The 21,724-nt window shown below is 35.8% G+C and overlaps 1 protein-coding gene across 2 annotated transcripts in view; it reads left to right on the top strand.

Moving 5' to 3' along the window:
• LOC147067505 (uncharacterized) overlaps positions 1–21,724 on the top strand; it is a 164,605-nt gene that overhangs the window by 52,313 nt on the left and 90,568 nt on the right. The gene's annotated exons all lie outside the window — the stretch shown is intronic.

Below are 21,724 nucleotides of genomic sequence, written 5' to 3'. Positions count from 1 at the left end.
ATTATTTAATTTTGTGAATCTATCAGTATGATGTACTAACCAGGAAAAGTTTGTTAACCGAAAACTATGATGATTCTGATTAACTCTCTTAGATCATTTCAGTTATTCGGGGACTGTGATAATGTTGGACTCTGACAAAATCGAGACGAAAAAGAGACGAGTGATAATATCTACACATTCATACATTACAAAAACAAATTATATTTCACCGAACCATTGAAGAAACGCTCATCTAAGTAATTCATAATCATCATAGATTAGTACCTAGGCTTTCCGTTCGTCCAGATCTAATAAATAAATGCGTTGATAGATAATATACGAGGGTGGGTCAATAATTCCTTAGAAAAAAGCATTAAAACAGTTTTTATTTTTGTATTTTTTTTTTATTTCTCAACATAATCTCCTTGGAGCTCAATACACTTGGTTAGACGTTTCTCAATTTTTTTTTTAAACCATCAGAAAAATAAGTTTTCGGAAGGTCCTCAAAATAAGCATTTGTCCTATCGATGACTTCTTCATTTGAAAAAAAATGTTGTCCACTTAGCCATTTTTTTAAGTTTGGGAAAAGGAAAAAGTCGGCTAAATCTGGCGAATACGGTGGGTGATCGACCAATTCGAACTTCAATTCTTCAATTTTAGCCATTGATCGTAAACATGTGTGAACACGGGCATTGTCCTGATGAAAGAGGATTTTTTTCCTGTTTAAATGAGGCCGTTTTTCTTCAATTTTGTTTTTTAGCTGGTCCAATAAAGATGCATAATAATCCCCTGTTATTGTTTTTCCTTTTTCCAAATAGTCAACGAAAATAATTCCACGTGCATCCCAAAATACAGTAGCCATAACCTTACCAGCTGATTTTACGGTTTTCGCCTTCTTTGGACATGGTTCGCCTTTCGCAATCCACTGCTTTGATTGTTCTTTCGTCTCGGGAGTATAGTGGTGTATCCATGTTTCATCTACAGTCACAAAGCGACGAAAAAATTCATCCGGATTGCGTTGCATGAGCGGCAACAGGGCTTTAGAGGCCACCACCCTATTGCGTTTATTGTCGACTGTGAGCAAACGCGGCACCCATCTTGCAGAAATTTTTTTCATGCCCAATTTGTCATGTAAAATAGAAATGACGCTACCTTTTGAGATCCCTGTAACCTCAATTATCTCACTCAACTTTAATCTTCGGTCACTTAACACCATATCGTGGATTTTATTGATCATTTCTGGTGTAGTCACCTCTACAGGACGTCCTGAGCGTGGTTCATCCTTTGTTGATGTACGACCACGTTTAAATTCATTTAACCAGTTATAAATAGTTGCAAGTGAAGGAGCAGATATGCCGTGAACTAAATCCAACTCATTTTTTATTTCCTTTGCTGTTAACCCATTTTTATATTAAAATGTTTAATAACAGCTCTAAACTCAATTTTCTCCATTTTTGTAAGCAAGCAAATTTTTTTTTTAAATGTACGAGAAACACAACAACCCGACCAATCTGATTGAAACTTCGCAGCATACTGAATCGGTAGTGCCGCTGCATGAAAACAAACCGCTTACAGTATTAGTCGCGCCACCTGTCGGCTTTTCTAAGGACTTATTGACCCACCCTCGTATTTGTGAATTCTTTTAATTTGCAATACCAACATCATGCCCCCACATCCTGAAGCAGCCCTCTACCCATCGCTAAGGTTAAAGACAGTGTGATGCTCTAAATTAGCCTTTTCCAAATGGTATTCTAGGCAAAAGTAAGGGTATTCAGTCTCAGTGTCATTTTAGCGTTTTTTTTGTATCTATGAAAACATCCACTTGAATTATGGAGTTGTCTAGTATTGATACACAATAATCAAAAATTGCATTCCACAATCGCATATTTTAAAATGTTAATACTTTTCGAGTATTGAGTCTTAAGTCCGACTTTTTTTTTTTACTATTAGAGGAAATTTTAAAAAATCTGATCGATTTGTCACGTCCCCAGGCTAGAGCCCTGTAGCTCTCCCCATGGGGGCCATGCCCCACATACACACTTGAAACCGGCCGATTTAATTATAAATTTTATGTAGACGTACGTAGACATCCAATGTTAACGATGTAAGCGGAAGTACAAAACTAAACCACAGTTTGATTAGTACGTGTATTTTTATCAAGTATGCATCAATAAACTATATTTTTAGTTCGAACGATTCTTGATCAACGTAATAAATTAGTATTAAAATACTTTATGAAGTATTTCTCGTTTCTTCTATCAAAATATTGTTGTTGTTTATTTCGGGCCCCGCTGTGCATTTATTTGTGTTCCGCCCACGGGACTTATCTTACTTATTCTAAACTTGTTTCTAACATATTTACACCAAACATAAAACACTCCATACTACAAAAGGCAGCCTCGGTAAATGACTGGGAGTTATTTATGACAAGTTAATTATTTTATTTTATCTATATTTTGATGTTACACGTACTAACTTATCAAGCTGCCGATAGACGAAACACAAAAAAATACTTAATAAAATATAATTTTAAGAAGTAAGAAAATTGAAGGACCTCCTCATTCACACGGTTAATTGAGTTTTATATGTAATATAAAAAATATAGAGTGACCATTAGTAGAATTTCATTTTATTACTGATTATATAGGTATCAATTTTATTTAGTTCGACATTATCTTTTTGTTTATAGTTATTCCAGTTATTCAAATTCAAATCTATTTTTACACACCGTGAATATTACAAATTATAAATGTAAGACGTCCACAACATGACATTTAAAAACAAAGAAACAGTGTAAAGAAGAAATAAATATATGCAGTATCACAACAACAGTATGAAAAGTAAAATACTTTTATCTTTGTACATAGGTACTGTGAACATAACAGATTATAAATTTAAGACGTTCACAACATGACATTTAAACAAAGAAATAAGTAGTATTAATACAGTGTAAGGAAAATATATTATGCAGAATCACACAAGCAGTATGAAAAGTAAATAGCTACAATTAAAAATTATATAAATTATAAAGCATGTAAGCACACCGAATGAGCTAAGTGGACCCGTATTTTAAGACTTTATAAAACAACGTCCACCTATACTCATCCTCACGTAGGTGGAATATATGAACATCCGAAGCGATTTGGTTGAACCGAGTTATTGCCCTTCCAATTGGCATCACCATTGGCAGGTTAGTTCTGCTCCTCAGGAGTATATCGTTGTATATAGAAACAGACTCTTTTCGGCTTGCCTTTGCAGGATTATACAATTAATATTTTGGTCATATAGCCCGTAGGGAGGATGACAATTTGCAAAAACTCGTGGTATTTGGTCAGGTCTAAGGTCGGAGAGGATGAGAAAGAGATCCCTTCAGATGGATGGACCAAATCAATGTTAGTTCCACTGACGCAGGCATTCGTGCTGTTGAATGCATGGAGGGACGAGCCAAGCCGTTGATTAAAAGCATACATAAGTGAAACGGCAAATAACTTTCAACAATAGATGATACGAAATTTCGCACTCGTTGCCAATCGGAGAGCGGTAGTCGAGGTGTGAGCACGTCAGCTTGTTTTGTGGTGTCGTCGGAGGAATATATTCTTATATCGCGTAAAGATGACTAAAACACGTTACGCCTGTAGATACTCGAAAAAGAAAACATGTTAATGAATATATCATTATTATTACTAATATAACAATAAACATAGCATTAAATGGACGCATGTTGAATTTTTATGACAGATTGTGTTTTGTTCGGCATGCGTCCTTTGCACAATCCGCGCATCGCATAGTCGCTTTAGACTTTAGACCATGCCTCAGCTGAAGTATAGCCTTAAGCTGTAAGAAGGTAAAACGATCCGGGATACGATCCTCAGTCACGAGGTCAGGTCCCAACGAAGAAGAATGTTTTAAACTACAATACGCTTAATTTCATCCTGTCACTCGACAGCGTAGGAGCACTGGACAAGCATACAGTCACAGTTGTGCCACTACCTTCGGCCTTGCCTTGCAGCGCATAGATCGATTTTGTAGCACTGCTGCAGGGTGAGGCAGGGTCGGCCACGGGGATGGAATTCAAAGTGCTGAGGCTGAAGCTGAGTGAAGTGCTACGTTTTCTAGCCGCTAGCGGCCTCTGGCACGATATTTAATAGTGGACTTATTATTTGGATATATAAAATATTATATAAATATAATTATTTATTTATTTACTTACTGTAAAATATTTTTCGGCCAATACAAGTATGTAGAAAAGTTCAAACCGAGTAATAACACAGTATGTAGTTACATGTGGTTACAATTATTAATCAGAGAGGTAAAAGAAGAAAAAAATGCAGATCGAAACTGAACATTATACACTAAGCTGATCAACATTTACCCCAGTGTTTGCTATTTGTTTTTCACACAACTGTAATAATCACATTAATTTGTCGAAAAGTGTATAAGTACAAATTATAGTATTTCTAAAAAAATAACAGGGACACGGTTATTTTTTCGTATATTTGTCGTGAAAATATAGTGTAACTTACTATTTTACAATTTACGCAGAACCAAAGTTAAAGTACTATACTTAATTACAGTACGGTTGGTAACACTGATTCAACCAAAGGCTCAATAGTGTATAAAATAATAAAAGTGCGTAGGTACTAGCTAGATAATTAATTATTCAAACCCAGCAGGGAGCTTGTACCCTTTGTGATTTTCAGTACATGCCAAAGCACTTCATAATATATTGAAAAGCGATTGTCTTCCATTAACACCAGAGACAGTGTACCCCTATCATCTCCGCGATGATGCATAGAAATTATTATAATCGCTCGGGTTCAGATCATGGTGGCCCCATCGTCAGGATCTGAAGAGTTTCCTGTCGTCGTGTATTATTTTAAGAACTGCGTCGTTTTCTTGGTTGGGGAAAATTAAAAGCCCTGCCATTCTCGCGCTGCACGTTAAAGTAGGTACTGAACCTTTTGGCCTTTTCTAATGTGTGTACCATGCATTGGTGCACAACGCATCTGGCCAACATTGCTATTTGTTGTACTTAGTATAATTATTGAAATAGAAGATAGTTTTTTTCTAATATATCCTAATTTACCTAGACATGGTCATTCTGAAATGATTTCATTCGATAACTATTCAAATTAACAGAGTTTTAACTAGAGGGTTGGACCGGACCCTTTTTTGAGTTTCTCCGCTCCGGGACCTAATGCTTGCTCCAGCTCCGCTCCGAGTAAAAAGTTTTCATAGGTATTATATGTACACAAATGTTAAAAAATAAGGTTTATTATTCATCGTTTTCATTATCTGCCTCTTCTGTTAAAAAAATGAGGTTATCTATTACTTGTCTCGGCAGTGTTACCGTATTTCAAATAATTCCAGTGTTGCAAAGTAAAGTGTCAAATATAATATTGTCATTGGATTTAAGGGCGAAAATTTAATAGTTTAACAAAGACATCCGCAGCAGTGGAGCAAGCACCACACATTTTCGGTGCTCCGGCTCCACTACTGCTCCGGGTAAAATCCTATTGCTCCACTGCTCCGAGCTCCGCTCCAACGCTCTGGTTTTAACATAATATATATGTGCTGTCAGATTTATATAGCATTCGCTATAACGTACTGCGCGGTGCATACAACGATGAATGTTCATTTAGCTTTTTTACATTTCGAAGATGACATACGTTCGACGACATCGAAAACGCGATCAGCATTGATGAACCTACAGATATCTCCTAAAATATTATAATGATCACTGAGAGTGAATTAAGTGGACGGTGGCCCTACGTAGTCCAATGCGTAAGCGACTAACTTCTCAACCGAGGATCCTGATTTGATTCCCGGGGAGGTCACAATACATATATGTGATTTTGTGAAAGCCTATGTGTTTCTTTGATTGCTTCGCTGCTACTACTCCACTACTGTAATTGTGCCGCACGGTCTATTATGGTGTTTAAAAAGTGAGTAGTATAAAGTGTTTCATACTTGTAGGTACGAGGGTGGGTCAATAAGTCCTTAGAAAAGCCGACAGGTGGCGCGACTAGTACTGTAAGCGGTTTGTTTTCATGCAGCGGCACTACCGATTCAGTATGCCGCGAAGTTTCAATCAGATTGGTCGGGTTGTTGTGTGTTTCTCGTACATTTAAAAAAAAAAATTGCTTGTGGAAAATGGAAAAATGGAAAATGGAGAAAATTGAGTTTAGAGCTGTTATTAAACATTTTAATATAAAAGGGTTAACAGCAAAGGAAATAAAAAATGAGTTGGATTTAGTTCACGGCATATCTGCTCCTTCACTTGCAACTATTTATAACTGGTTAAATGAATTTAAACGTGGTCGTACATTAACAAAGGATGAACCACGCTCAGGACGTCCTGTAGAGGTGACTACACCAGAAATGATCAATAAAATCCACGATATGGTGTTAAGTGACCGAAGATTAAAGTTGAGTGAGATAATTGAGGTTACAGGGATCTCAAAAGGTAGCGTCATTTCTATTTTACATGACAAATTGGGCATGAAAAAAATTTCTGCAAGATGGGTGCCGCGTTTGCTCACAGTCGACAATAAACGCAATAGGGTGGTGGCCTCTAAAGCCCTGTTGCCGCTCATGCAACGCAATCCGGATGAATTTTTTCGTCGCTTTGTGACTGTAGATGAAACATGGATACACCACTATACTCCCGAGACGAAAGAACAATCAAAGCAGTGGATTGCGAAAGGCGAACCATGTCCAAAGAAGGCGAAAACCGTAAAATCAGCTGGTAAGGTTATGGCTACTGTATTTTGGGATGCACGTGAAATTATTTTCGTTGACTATTTGGAAAAAGGAAAAACAATAACAGGGGATTATTATGCATCTTTATTGGACCAGCTAAAAAACAAAATTGAAGAAAAACGGCCTCATTTAAACAGGAAAAAAATCATCTTTCATCAGGACAATGCCCGTGTTCACACATGTTTACGATCAATGGCTAAAAATGAAGAATTGAAGTTCGAATTGGTCGACCACCCACCGTATTCGTCAGATTTAGTCCCCAGTGACTTTTCCTTTTCCCAAACTTAAAAAAATGGCTAAGTGGACAACGTTTTTTTTCAAATGAAGAAGTCATCGATCGGACAAATGCTTATTTTGAGGACCTTCCGAAAACTTATTTTTCTGACGGTTTAAAAAAATTGAGAAACGTCTTACCAAGTGTATTGAGCTCCAAGGAGATTATGTTGAGAAATAAAAAAAAAATACAAAAATAAAAACTGTTTTAATGCTTTTTTCTAAGGAATTATTGACCCACCCTCGTACGTATATAAGTATTATAATACTTATATATTATTTGAATGATTTATTTTTTTCAATGTTATGTTGTGACCGTCTGACATTTATAATTTTAAATGTTCGGTAAATAAATACATTTATACCCGGGAGAGAGAATAAATCATTATCCGCGACACGTTCCCTATGCGGCCCGCGAACAATTTATTAGAAATCGGATAAATGGGGCCTACTGATAAAAAAGTTTGTCGATCACCGCAAAATCGTAATTACGTCATGTCGTATGAAGCGATTAAATGAAGTTGACTATATCGAAGGAATATTTTATTTTATGCTAGATAAATAAATTGTTAAATGGGCAGGTGCACATAATTAATTACCTAATAAATTAATGCGTTATGTGTAAATACGTGTGGTAGGCATAACAAGTATACAGTGTTTTCTATCCGGGGACTAATATTTTTTCAATCCAAGAATTCGAAAAAACATATAAAATTTTATTCTTTTCAAAATATTCGTAATTTTTTATGTTGTTAACTGTCTCTTCTTGGTAAAAATCCATTGTATTAATTAAAATTAAACACAAATTATCTAGAAGTAGTCAGGGACGGTTTCGTCCGCTTCAAGGGGACATTGTACATACTACTGATGTGTTATATTTTCATTGATCAAAAGATTCCGCGTTTAGTTTAGTTGGTGCTTGTTATTCATTATTAATTTGTGAAAGGAACTATGCCGTAACCACCATTACACAACTCTTTTTCTACCCCCAGCAGACAGTATTGATAATAATAATATAACTATGTGGTACCGTACTGTACTTACCAAGTTAGTGTTAGTTACTTCCCATAAAGTAAAAAAAGATTTGCTAGACATTTTATATACCTACTGATGGCATTTTCGTGATTGATGATTTATTTCGGTAACGGTCTGATAGAACTGGCTATCTCGTGAATGTTAGATTAATGATATTTTTTCATACTTACATATTTTTTTATTTATATACATACCGCTTTCTTTAAATTACATTTCTTTATCCCACATAAATATTTGTCATCCTGGGTCATGCTGACATCTTGTAGTTCCACCGTATGTAAACAGATAATGGATGGTATTTATCGGCCTTTGAAGAAAATGCAGGACAGGTTGAGGCTTTCCTTAGGTATCTAGGCGACTGAGCCAGGCTCAACATCGCATCTTCACCTTAGATGTGATTAGAGGCTCGCTTTCTTATATCCTCGATACTCTTAGCCGGCTCTCACATCTAAACCCACCTCGTCTGCCGCACAGCCATAAATCAAGCCTTCCAAGAACGTTGATCTGGTGTTGCATATGATGACCGCGCACCTAGCGAAAGTCGCATGTAACCTTCGAAACGTATATACATTTGGATACGGCGATCGGCGAGCCGGTATAGGAATGACCAATTCGTAGGTGTTCGTATGCGTTATGGCGTCTTCGACTCGCAGAGAAGCATACAGCTTGTCAATTGCAACAGTACCTAGATGTTTTTTTTTCAACCTAAAAAGTCGCATTCGATCAATCTGCGGAGGTCCATTTGGCAACGTGTGTTTTGTGAATAACGATGATGTCACATTGACGTATTCGACACGTTGTAGTAGACGGACGAGTTTTGATGTGAGAACCGGCATAAAGTCATAATATCCAGTATCCGCCACAACCTCACCCATCATAGGTACTGTTGCTCTGAGCCTTTGTAAGGTGCCATGATTTGGTACCAGAAATGATAGCACTATCAGAATGCATGCTTTTAACAGGCGGTGTTCGGTTTAACTGTGTACAGCCGCGTGTCCCAGTAATTCCGCGGTATTTAAATTTGTCGACGTTTTCGATATTTTGTTTGGGAAAATCTGGAATTGGACAGGATTTATTGCACATTACTTTTTTGCGGTGATTTTCAATCCCGAACCACTATCAACAATAATATTGTCTTTATTTAAAACGCCCATGTGGTAATTAAATTCAGCGTCCGCTATGTTGATGTTTTAACATGTTACCGTGACCAATAAATACTGGAAGAAAACTAGTTATTGTTTCTTGGCAATTCACAGCTGACCGATTGAACGCAGTTATAATCGGAGACGCATAGTTCGAAGGTGCATCGCGAACATAATTGCATTTTAATTGCGTTAATTATTGCAGTGTTTTTTTTACCTTACGCAGAAGAATGCGATTCCCTTTGCCGAGAATTGGAAAATAATTGAACCGGTTGGGAAAGGTGTTTGTGTATAATAGGAGCCATAAGCGATACACGGGCATGCCATAAGACATAATCATTTTATACAAGTAATACATGAATTTACTTTTAAATCACGTCGTATTACGAATGAAAGTCATCAATGATTTCCTATTATCATCAGTCGGGGACCATCCGCTACTGGATGTAGGCTAACCTTAGTTCCTTCCAATCTTTCCCTAGTTATTCGCTGTCACGTACATCCGTCGAACTTGGTGAGTTCGTCGATCCAGCGCCCTTTGGTTTGTTGTCCATTCGCTAAGCGAAGCTTAAGCTTATACACGGAATAGTTAGAACCAAAGATGTAAAAACCTTCTTCTATATACCTACTTAGAGCTTGTGAATATATTCTATTGACCAATGATTAAATTAGCTATAAGTCATTTCGCATTGCAGATTTATTTTGAGATGAAAACACATTGTATTGATTTTTAACCGTAAAAGAAGAAATAGTAACACGTATGAAGTATGTAATCGATCCAAGAATTCCGATTTTTGTATTTATACTCAGTTCTCTACTACAGAATATTAACTTTTCTATATAATAAATTCAATCATACTAAATTCGTGGGTCGCTTTCAAAGTGTTGCAAGTTGTCATCATGTCCAGACCAAGATAGTACGTGAACAATTTGAAACCAACTGAATATTTAAAATGTTTTCATACAAATGTTCATTTATTTCTTTTAGGGTGTTAACGGTCAATTATTCATGTTGCAAATGCGCTGTAGTATTAATTTAAAATAAAACGCAATTTAATAGTAATTACTAATTCCGCTTTTATTCAATATTGAAGTATAGGTACCTACCGGTTTCGTCTGCCTCAGAGGGACATTGTCAGTTTGTCAATTAATAATACAAAATATGTTCATGTTTTTTTTTGTCTTTTCTCCGAGGATGGAAAACATTATTCACATAATATTATCTTCGTCACTTATGATATCAAATATGTAATGCTTGTCCGCGAGAGACTTATTTCTGAATAGAAAAATCGCTAAATATCGTTTTTTTTATTGAAAGTATCAATACGTTTTGACATTGGTAATGCAAAAAATTGTAATATTCATAGGTAGGTAGTAGGGAATCCAATCCCGAGCCAAAATCTTGATCCCGGGATTGGCATTTTTTTCAATAGTTAATATAAAATTTTTATAGTATAATTTATACTATTTAAGACATTTATTGTTAATATTGTGTACGTTCAATCTTGGAAATACGTAGGTTTAATTGAGTAAATAATATTGTAATATAAATAATAATGTGAAAGTAAAACAGTTTTATTTATTTATGAAAAGATAACAATTAATACAAACACAAGTTCAATTAAAATAAAAAATAACTTATTGTGTTGACAATAAATACAATATAAAAAAATGTAAGATTCAAGTAATTAAAACATTATTCTGAATAATATTCCCGAAGTAATACCAAAGCATCAAGTATTTCGTCATTTAATCTGGATCTAATTTTGGTACCCAGGTAACCTGTGATTTTTTGTTGATTCGTCATATTTTCAATTTTCAACTGTTTCAATTATTTTAAAAGGAGAGATAATAAAACGTTTTTATTAATGACAAATGCATTGAAAATCATGGTGGAATCGCTTTGTTAAAAGTCCGAAGCATAGTTTTTTTTCCCAATCTTTCTCATTTTTATTAATTTATGTAAAAAAAATAAAATGAATTGGCAGGACATGGGTAATAAATCAAACTTCATTCAGACTCAGTTTATTTCTAATGTAATTGTATGTAATAAAAGTATTTTTTTCCGTTATATTTTCCATAAAAATCAATCCCGAAAGTTTCGGGATTATGTTTACCAATCCCGGGATTCATAGGTATCGAAAATACGAGGGTGGGTCAATAATTCCTTAGAAAAAAGCATTAAAACAGTTTTTTTTTTGTATTTTTTTTTATTTCTCAACATAATCTCCTTGGAGCTCAATACACTTGGTTAGACGTTTCTCATTTTTTTAAACCGTCAGAAAAATAAGTTTTCGGAAGGTCCTCAAAATAAGCATTTGTCCGATCGATGACTTCTTCATTTGAAAAAAAACGTTGTCCACTTAGCCATTTTTTTAAGTTTGGGAAAAGGAAAAAGTCACTGGGGGGCTAAATCTGGCGAATACGGTGGGTGGTCGACCAATTCGAACTTCAATTCTTCAATTTTAGCCATTGATCGTAAACATGTGTGAACACGGGCATTGTCCTGATGCAAGAGGATTTTTTTCCTGTTTAAATGAGGCCGTTTTTCTTCAATTTCGTTTTTTAGCTGGTCCAATAAAGATGCATAATAATCCCCTGTTATTGTTTTTCCTTTTTCCAAATAGTCAACGAAAATAATTCCACGTGCATCCCAAAATACAGTAGCCATAACCTTACCAGCTGATTTTACGGTTTTCGCCTTCTTTGGACATGGTTCGCCTTTCGCAATCCACTGCTTTGACTGTTCTTTCGTCTCGGGAGTATAGTGGTGTATCCATGTTTCATCTACAGTCACAAAGCGATGAAAAAATTCATCCGGATTGCGTTGCATGAGCGACAACAGGGCTTTAGAGGCCACCACCCTATTGCGTTTATTGTCGACTGTGAGCAAACGCGGCACCCATCTTGCAGAAACTTTTTTCATGCCCAATTTGTCATGTAAAATAGAAATGACGCTACCTTTTGAGATCCCTGTAACCTCAATTATCTCACTCAACTTTAATCTTCGGTCACTTAACACCATATCGTGGATTTTATTGATCATTTCTGGTGTAGTCACCTCTACAGGACGTCCTGAGCGTGGTTCATCCTTTGTTGATGTACGACCACGTTTAAATTCATTTAACCAGTTATAAATAGTTGCAAGTGAAGGAGCAGATATGCCGTGAACTAAATCCAACTCATTTTTTATTTCCTTTGCTGTTAACCCTTTTATATTAAAATATTTAATAACAGATCTAAACTCAATTTTCTCCATTTTTGTAAACAAGCAAATTTTTTTTTTAATGTACGAAAATAAAAAACAACAACCCGACCAATCTGATTGAAACTTCGCAGCATACTGAATCGGTAGTGCCGCTGCATGAAAACAAACCGCTTACAGTACTAGTCGCGCCACCTGTCGGCTTTTCTAAGGACTTATTGACCCACCCTCGTAGTTCGGGATCCCGGGATTGGAATCCTCAGTAGGTAGGTACTACCTTTAAAAGTTCAGTTTCTACGATTGTAATCGATGACAGCCAGTGATTGTTGATTGTTTTTATAATTCACTAACTCATTCAAATTCGTTCATTGACTTAATTTTAAAATTAAACAGTGTACTAATTATTACATGTCTTCATTCAAAGCAGTTTTATTTGTTTATGTTAGTTCATTTTATTGTTTTTTAATGTCGCTCACTGTGTCCATTTATAAACCCCAGATGGCCGCGCAGGCAAGGCGGAATGGCAGTAAAAATGATGATGGGCACATCGCTCCATCTGTAATACAAATCGGAAACTTTTCACTTCACGGGAACTGTTCGATTCAATTTCCACCATATTAGGGGATATGTCGGTAAAATGACTGTGGGATTGTTGTAGTTTTTCGGAGGAAATTGCGGCATGGCATTTTAGAGTTTCTAGAATATAAATAGCCAAGCAAATTAACCAAGATAAGCGTTGGCTGTCTGAAATGAATTTATTTACAATATATTCGGTACATCCGAGATTACTCAACTTTACGTAAGTTGAGTTATTTAGTAGTAATTGGGTATTAATACATTATTAATTATGATTTAATTATAAATACCGCATTCCGTTATCATATAAATATAAATTATGTCGTCACTCAATTGTATGAATAATAAATATTACGTATTTGATGAAAGCAGTGATTAATCAGAACCAGAATCAGAATCTTTGAACACGGAAAGTAGAGAATTTCCATAAAATATAAGATGTAAAATAATCAATGCTAACCCTTAATTTAACATATTTAAATACGTTGTATATTTGCACGCAAGCTTATCTCATATTAATTTAGACATGCGCTGGTCAGCGAAGTCGCTCTTACCAGGTAGGCTACCTTTACACGTGAGACGCTTTGTCGCAACGTTGACTTTCAAATGCCTTTCTCAATATCTTCCCTTAAATGTTCAGCTTCTTCTCATGGCCCAGCACTCTGATTCGAATTAAATATGGCATAATAGTTTTGTAGAACATTCTTTAAGCTTTCTTTGAGATGAGTCTCGATTTCGTGTCTCTGTTAAGTGTAAGTCGTAGTTTTCCTGCTAGTGAATCTCATTCAAGACCATTACTTAAGATCAATGATTACTCATTTGAGAAAGTCGACAATTTATAATAATAGGTACTTGCTATTCCCTCCACCACCCGCCACGTCTCCATACCTGTTATGCAGGCGTATACCGTGGCGTAACGAAAGTAAGCCGCTATTCAAAGTTGTGGCGAAAGTGTCCCTGGAGCAACTTCCAAAGACATTGGTTGGCGTGAAATAATATGTACTCCTCATAACTACATCAACAATAAGTTGTTAGGAGAAGAGTACACTGGCGAACTATGCTACTACGGTTTACAGAGATGATCTGGTGGCCGCGGCAAAGCATGTTAATACTAAAAACAACGTGACATTCTATCCATTTTTATGTGAAAATACATGGTTTAATTTTTAATCATTCAACGTTAGGACATTTTCTTGCACGTCTGGAAATGTGAGATATTTTTATGTATGTGCGTGCAATCATTTTACAATATACTCTGGCATACGTTCAGTATTAGTTCGTTTATCTGCTTTCTCCACATGACACGATAATATAATATTATATCGATTGCTATATTCCATTATGTACCTACCTATATAACCGTAGTTGTAACATTGAAAGCGTTTCTAAACTATTTTGTTCACTGTAGGACATACACATTATGTTTGTAACAGCTATAATTTCCAATCATCTTGATGTTGCACCATGTCAAAGAATTATTATAATATAGTCCACCCATCATAGTCATCATACTTATGGACGTGTTCGGTATCTTATAGTGATTTCTGGTCATCAACGATACACCCGTCTGTCTGTTTCCTGGCATCTTCGCCATGTTCTTCAAAACTCTTAAATTAACATCAAGTTGTAAAAATTTCACGCTCTCATGCCTGCGAGTTGTTTTCCTCTCGCTCCCTTTGTCCGAGGTGTTCTATTATGTCTTCGCGGTTGCTTTGTGACAATAAACTTACAAGTTGTATTTCTTTAAAATGAATGCGTTTCGGACGCGCCCGAATTCGAGCGCCGGAAGCATTAAGCCGAGGCGTCGGGACGCTTTCACCGTCGCTCACTGCAGAGGTCGACAACTGTCTTATGTCGTTCTGCTGTAATAAGCATTTTTATCCATTTGAAAGGCAGTATCAATCAATCCCGTTTGAATAATTTTATAAGTTTGTTTTGTAGAGGTTTACTCAATCCTACAACAGACGATTTATTATTTATGCTCATTTATATAGCATATATAGAACGAACAGGAAATGATAGGCAACAAATTCATCTGGTGAATAGCTATTTTTTATAATGTTTTACAGGTTTACTAATTGTCCCGATTAGACCACGTTATGAATTTAGTATCCAGCCGATGGTGATTCGGTACGTATCCTTTTTAATATAAATTTTAACTGATTTAAGTTTTGTACTATTCCATTCAAATTCAAATTGATGTTTGGTTATGATGTAGGTACATATGACATGCCCGTGATCACGATGTTCATCTGAAATTGTTCACATTCATAAAATATCAGGTTAGTGCTCTGCACATAACTAAATTTAAAATTGTTTTTGATAGATTGATGCATGTGATATTCATTTGCTTCTAATGAAATTGAAATGCTAAAAGATTTCTAGCTAATTTCATAATTTTTCTAGTATTTTTATCGTTAGTGGTATCGTTAGTGAAACTACAATAATTCGCCAGGCGAAATAATGTATCGTGTTAACTATTAAAATAGTTTTGTAGGGCAATCGAAAGAGTAAGTATTATGAAGAAAAACGTGCAAATGCACCTCATAAGAATAATAAAAGTATAAAACTCTTCAATTTTATGTGTCACTTCTGTTGCATGTGCTAACCACACACACGCTCATTTTGTTGAAAATATTTAGACAATAATGACAACTGTTGGTAAAGATTAAAATTAAACAAAAATCACACCAGGCCAAACATATCTATCGTCGTTTAAGAAAGAACACCGCGGAAGTCAATTAATTAAAATTTTCAGGGGCAAACAAAAACCGTCTCAAAAAATTGAAAATTGATACCTTTTAACTTATTTTTTTTTGTGTTTAGTTAAAAAAAAGTTTTTAAACACAAAAAAAATAAGTTAAAAGGTATCAATTTTCAATTTTTTGAGACGGTTTTTGTTTGCCCCTGAAAATTTTAATTAATTGACTTCCGCGGTGTTGTTTCTTAAGCGACGCTATGTTCTTTTGAGAAAGTTATTAATTAATAAGAATCGCGTCGATTTCATATGTATCTACCTACCTACCTAAATAATATATAAAAAACAATTATTTAACTTTCACGAAAACTAAATGTAGAAGTAATGCATTATCCTGTCCAATTGGCGAAGATTATAATCTGTGCACAAAAACGTGCGATTTCAGTGAACTTACCACTTAATTAATACGTTGGTAGCTGATTAAAACGAACAAAGAAGCACGAAATGTATTTTTAATAGTAGGTGGCTATATAATTAACACCTTTTAAATATCGTTTATTTAAAAATTCGCCATATTTTTGTTGTGAATGGTTGGTGATTTCAGACTCAGTCATTACCGGAACGGCGTAAACGTCCGCGGGTTTTTGACTTGACGGCATGCGGCGTCTTCGTAACCTCGACGGCCAGGCGTCGTCAATATTTCACTGACGCCGCCCCGCACATGATTACCACCTGAGCGTGCGACATATCACAGTCATTCGTATGCTATAGTCGTATACTCGGTTATGATCGATGTGTATCTAGTAGTTACGGCTGGTTGTGGACTTCCCGAACTTCGTAACGAGCCGCAGTGTTGTTACCATCTGTGGCTCATAATGAACAGAGAATTGTTCCTCTGGAAGAACTACATTGGTCAAACATTGTGGTGGTTATCATCATCTCCGATGGTACTGCGTCTTGATTCGAGACTCGAGGCTTGGCAGCTCGATCCATGCATCCGTATTGACACTGTCTTTTTAATATATTTGTGGCATCCCGAGGTTCAGGTTGTATCAGTTTTGTCAGAAGGAGTATACATCAAGTATGTATGCTCTGTATATGGTACAGTGTGCTGTACAGATTTCGATCAAAATAATAACGAAATTATTTGGCAACGGACACGTCTTGTTTGTCTAGCAAGCGGGCCCCGGCCCCCGACTGTGATTAGAGACGTCAAAAAAGTATTGATACTCTCCTTCGATAGCGGTACTAATTTTTAGATCATTTGATAACGATATTTTTTGACCGGTACTCTGGCATCGATATTTTTCTTTCGATACCATCTCCCTATGTGTGATCATACAATAATCCTCCGTCCGGTTCGATTGCAATTCAAAATCTCTTAACGATTTCTATGTGAGAAATGTTTTCCATCCTGAGTGAATCGACAAATGAAATATGTAGTTAAATGTTATTAAGTACTATAATATAATAAGTATAAAAATACATACAATTCTATCTTTCATTAATGCTTCGATTTTTCGACTCACACTTTCGATATTTAATTTAACTTTTAAAAGTATCTCTGAATATTTTGTAAGGATACAAAAAATCCACAGAATATTAAGTAACTATTCACATAAATATTTCACAAAACACATATTTTGTATTATGTAGGAACATTATTTGTTTGTTTCCCGAAAATTGTCTCAAAACAACTTTTTTACGTTTCCGTCAAGCTTCCTCCACTTTATTGTCTCTAAGTTGAATATCTCTGCGTTACAATACAAAGCACACATCAGCGAGCACATCATCACAGTGTTTATTTATAAATCCCAACAACTGCTTAATGACCCGAGCTTTCGAGCGGACAGGGTGCCAAACATATCCTTCATAACAACGCAAACCAACGCGATTCGATGGCTTTATAAATGGCTCTAGCCAGCCCATTAATCACTCCACTTTTTTCATTATCATACTTTCCGACAGTTGGCGAGAAATTTCTCTGCGTTTTTTCTCGCGGATTGGTACAACCTTTACTTAGATACTTCCCATTAAAACAACACAGCTTCTTGTATCACTATAGACATCTTTGTCATTAGTCTAATTTGTCTTGTAGGTGTCAGGTCTCCTCTCGTCTCATCAACTGCCAAAAATGTTATGAATAATGAAATGAAGATATTGTTAGGTATCCATACACTACAGTCCGAGCACAATTGTTCTGGTCGCATCCAAGAAACATCGTTCATCTCCCTCAACTGTGTCAACCACTGGGATTAAAGTTTAATTTATTTCTCCCAATCCTCCTTTCCTTCTGGTCTAATGAAGATACATCTCTTATATGGTTAGGTCAGTTGGGTGTATCTCATAATTAATTGAGACATGCGTTGCTCAACGGAGTCTCTCTGTCTTATACATGTGAAACGATAGAATGAGTATAATAGTACGTGATTGTTGTTTTGTCGCAACGTTGTCTTTCAAATACCTTCTCATTATCTCAACGTCCAGCTTCTTCTCAAGGCCCAACACAAGAATTCGAAATCAGTATGATTTAAGGCCATGCATTAGTTGAGGCACGGTCTAAAAAGATCGTTGCTAGGCGATGCGCGGATTGCGGGTGGCGGGTGAAAATGACGCCTGTCAAACGAAATATTATTTGTCATATAAATCCAACATACGTCAATTTTATGTTCTTTTTATTGTTCTATTAGTAACAATAATAATATATTCATTGACATGTTTTCTTTTTAAAGTAAATGGGTAACGTTTTTATTCATCTTTACACGATTTTAGAATTAATTGACCCGTCGCCATCACGCAGCAAAGTGACGTGTCCCTGGGTCAACATTCTCTCACTGAATGGCAGCGAGTCCAAAATTTCGTCGCGCGTACAGTTGAAAATTATTTGGCGTTTCACTGATGCGTCACCTTAATAGTTTTGTAGGACTTTCTTTACATTTTCTTTGCGGTGAGTCTCGATTTTGTGTCTGTAAAACATGGTTTGCCTGCTAGTGAGTCTGACATTCAAGCCCATTACTTAAGAATATCAATGATTACTCATTTGAGAAAGTCAACGAATTATATATTTATTAGAATTATACTCTTCAAAACTGCATTTAATGTAATGTTATACTATGTTGTAATGTAATTAAATAATGCTAATTTAGCAAGAAGTTGTTAGGTGAAGAGTACACTAATTATTGTGAACTATGCTTCTACGGTTTACACAGAGACTTGAAACCAATCGAATAGTAGTGGTTAATTTGGTTTTAACTCATTGAAAAATGAAAACTTTGGCTTCCAATATTGTATTTATTCAGTAGACATTATTTTTAAAAAAGTATGTTATATTTTTTTTATAATGTATGTTTGGTTTCGGTCTGGGTTGAGATAAGTTGTAACCGTTCCATCTTCATACTTTGATGTTATTAAGTCGTTGACAGACGTATGTTGTGTGAATCACGCGTGTTGAGAAAATATTTGTGTTGGTAGATATGTACTTTCTTCACTCATCTGCCAGTGATTCTGCAAATATCTACCGAATAAAAATTAGTACCTACCCACAAAGAAAAAGTACCACAAATCTCTGCATTTTTGTTGCCAGATCTAGCATCTTTTAAAAGACATTCAGCTTGCAAAATGCGCATCTGAAACGTAATATGTAGCATTTCTGACATCGCAAACAGCTTAATATTTCTCAGAAAAGCTAGAATTTTACACCAGATTTGTTTAAAAATCAACGTGTAGGTAGATAGGTACACATAATAATCATAGTTATTCTACGTAAGATATATGAGACGTAGGTATATAAAAAAACGATAAGTCGACGTATGTTAGAGAAATACGTAGTAGGTACCTATACTATTCTACACTACTTGTGTAATTTCACACTTACAAAATTATTATGTAGGTATAACTTACAAAATCCACCGAACGCTTACGAAAAAAATGTTGAAAAACATAAAGAATTATTAAATTATACAGATAGTCATTTAAAACAATTCAAGGAAATGATGATATTGTGCATCGTTATATTATGGGTACAACAAGCATTTGCGGCTTGAAACACAAGAATGTCGCAAATATTCTGTGAACATTAATATCACCAATTACTTATACAAACTATTTTGTTTAGTGTTTTGTAACATTCGTACACCTTATTTCACGGTGAAATGCTCCACGAATAACACTACAACAGCTCACGGTGAGCTGTGATATGAATAACAGTATACATACGTACAATTTTCCGATTACGGAAGAACTATGTGTTATACCTACCTACTAACGCCATCTTTTTATGACATCCCCCTGGATCCGTCTCCCGCTTGCGCGATCTAGTAAAAATCATTTGTCACACATTTCGGTTAACGATTCCCTGAGTCCATTCACCCTCATTTTAACCGAATAGTGTTAATTCATTTCTGGCCTCCCTGACAAACTAAGAAGACGCGTTCTTCACCAAATACTTTTCCCGCACTTTTTTGTGTAATCAAACAAATAATTTACTCATCTTTGTAATTTAATAAATCTGTTCACCAAAACAGTGTTACTCCTGAACCACCCCTCCTACGATTCCTCCCTGTAACCCAGAGCCAAACTACGGTTTGTTATTACGAACCTGAATTCGGGGTGAATTTTAACAGCCTCAAGTAAAGGTCCCCAATTCAACTCGGTCCTTCGTTATCCACCAATAGTTGATAACTCCCAACGCTCGCAGGTCTCTCCGTGGGTCAACAAGCTACCGTAGTCGTGGTATTCTCACTGTTTCCTTCGGGTTATTCCCCCGAAAGATTTTTGTATAACATCGAAGCTTTCGCTATAGAATAAGTTGTCCCTGAGTGAGAGCACCACATGATAACATTATTTGACATATCATTCAATACTTTTTATACTGTGATGATCTTCGTTCTACATTCGGACGATTTATGATGGTATATCTATTATAGTACTCATTTATTAAATAATGATCCAAATACTCATGTATACACACACGCTCAGAAGTATTCGTGTCCTATTCTTCTTCTTATTGTGCCATCCCCTAGCGGAGGTCGGCCACCATCAAGGCGATCTTAGATTTGTCGTCTGCTATCCGGAACAGTTCAGTGGAGATACACTCGTACCAATCACGGAGATTCACATGAAATACGGCGCCGTCCTCTGCTATGCTTACCATTGATCTTTCCTTGAATGACAAGTTGGGGAATGCTGTACTCTTGTCTTCTCATAATGTGGCCGTACTGTAGTTTCCTGGTTTTGATACTACGTAGAACTTCTCGCTCCTTCCCCATTCGATTGAGAACTTCAACATTTGTCACCCGGTCAGTCCAAGGAATTTTGAGGATGCGTCTATACAGCCACATCTCGAAAGCTTCAAGTCTCCGTGACATCTCTTGGTTTAGCGTCCATGCTTCCATACCATAGAAAAGAATTGAGAGAACATAACAACGTACCATACGCAGTCTCAGACCTAGGTTAGGTGTCCTATTATAATATTCTTATATTTAAAAAATATTAAAACTACGTAAGTATACTAACTACTTAATGAAGATCACAAAGTTGGGAACCATTTTTCCGGCCCATTTGCGTGCTTCGCGCTTGAACCACGAGGAAATAAACTAATAAAATTATTTGTAGATTCTAAGCGCTGTAAAATAGGTACATATTCAACTTATCAGCGCTCCGGCACCTTTGGTCTTATGTCACTGTTATTGTATACATTTTCTCATAACGATTTTCGACACCTGATATTTGTAGACTTCCGTTCAGTTTTAAGTTGGTTACGTTTTCGTAATATTATGTACGTGAATTGTGAATAATACCCAACTAATTAATAATATTGTCATTGAGATGTCAAAATGTATTAAAATATGAGCACTTCAAATTTACATAAATTAACATTCATGTTTTACTGACTGATTACCTAAACAAGCATTAGTTGGTAGGCAACACTACAAATGACTTTTTTTAATGAATTAATAATAATTATTTATGATTTATTTTATTACATTTCGTTGTAATTTTTTTCCATACCGAGAATATCACTTAGCCACTTTTTGCAGAGAATAATATGTAGAT

This window comes from Rhyacophila brunnea, unplaced genomic scaffold, assembly GCF_057557595.1.
Source record: "Rhyacophila brunnea isolate RB1 unplaced genomic scaffold, BYU_Rbru_1.0 scaffold_4, whole genome shotgun sequence".
In the NCBI taxonomy this organism is placed as follows: domain Eukaryota; kingdom Metazoa; phylum Arthropoda; class Insecta; order Trichoptera; family Rhyacophilidae; genus Rhyacophila; species Rhyacophila brunnea.
Note: the sequence above shows the minus strand (reverse complement) of the source record. Positions and strands in the feature narration are given on the sequence as shown.